Below are 1,526 nucleotides of genomic sequence, written 5' to 3'. Positions count from 1 at the left end.
TAAAAGGAGATGCTAAAAATGGACTAATACCCATAATATAGAATCTAAAATGACAGAAATTATTAATACCTTGCAATAGTCCGTGTAACACTCCTATTCTAGCAGTGCCAAGCCAAATGAAACTTGGAGACTAGTTCAAGATCTCCACATTATAAATGAAGCGGTCATTCCTCTCCATCCTGTAGTTCCCAGTCTGTATACTTTATTATCTCATATCCCTGAAAAGGCTGCTTATTTTGAAGTCTTAGACTTAAAAGATGCCTTCTTTTGCATTCCAGTTCATGAAAATTCCCAATATCTTTTTGCTTTTGAAGACCCCTCTGACTCCAACACCCAGCACACATGGACTGTGTTACCCCAGGGATTTACGTACAACCCTCACTTGTTTGGACAAGCCTTAGCCAAAGACTTGAGTCATTTTTCATATCCTACAGAGACTCTTATTCAGTATGTAGATGACATTCTTTTGGGAGCACCAGATGAAGAGGAATGCCACAAAGCTGCACAAACTCTATTAAACTTTCTAGCTGGTTGTGGGTACAAAATTTCTAAAGCTAATGTCCTATTATGTGTGTCTGAAGTTCACTATTTGGGTCTCCAGCTTTCACAGGGGAAGAGCGCCTTGGGCAAGGAAAGAATAGAACAAATATTGGTTCACCCTAAACCTCAAACTCTCAGACAACTTCAAGGTTTCTTAGGAATTATAGGCTTTTGCAGCCTCTGGATTCCTGGGTAGAGTGAAATAGCTAGACCACTCTATTCTTTAATTAAAAACTCTCAAAAAGGGGGCCTTGTCACTCTAGAATGGGAACCAGAAGCAGATAAGGCATTAAAACTTTACATCAATCTTTTCATTTTGGCACTGAAAGTACCTATCAAATGACTAAAGTTCTCTTTAGTGGACTTATTTAAAACCATAAAGCAGATAAGAAGGACTTGTGAGGTATGTCAGAGAAACAATCCTTCAAATCACCATCTAGCTCCCCCAGGTATACAGAAGCAAGGTAAATATCCAAGTGAAGATTGGCAAATGGATTTCACTCACCTCCCTAAGGTACATGGTATACAATATTTACTGGTATTTGTGGATACTTTTACTAATTGGGTTGAAGCATTCCCTTGTAGGACAGAAAAGGCCCAGGAATTTGTAGAGGCTTTTGAGATTATCCCAAGGTTTGGACTCCCGTGGAGTTTGCAAAGTGATAATGGGTCGGCCTTCAAGATACTTCCTTACCCAGGAAATATCTAAAGCCCTGGGCATAAAATACCATCTACACTGCTTTTGGAGGCCCCAATCCTCTGGGAAGGTAGAAAAAAATGAATGATAAAATCAAAGGACAGTTACGAAAGCTAACTCAAGAAACTCATCTCCCTTGGATTAAATTGCTTTCCATTGTTCTCAGAATAAGAAATTTACCTCAACTCGACTGTAGCCCATTTGAATTATTATATGGAAGACCCTATTTAACTAATGATTTATTATTAGATCAAGAAACTACAGAATTAGTAAAACATATTACTTCTTT

This window comes from Otolemur garnettii, unplaced genomic scaffold (genome assembly GCF_000181295.1).
Source record: "Otolemur garnettii isolate 467f Iridium unplaced genomic scaffold, OtoGar3 scaffold00040, whole genome shotgun sequence".
In the NCBI taxonomy this organism is placed as follows: domain Eukaryota; kingdom Metazoa; phylum Chordata; class Mammalia; order Primates; family Galagidae; genus Otolemur; species Otolemur garnettii.
This window is presented reverse-complemented; position numbering follows the sequence as displayed.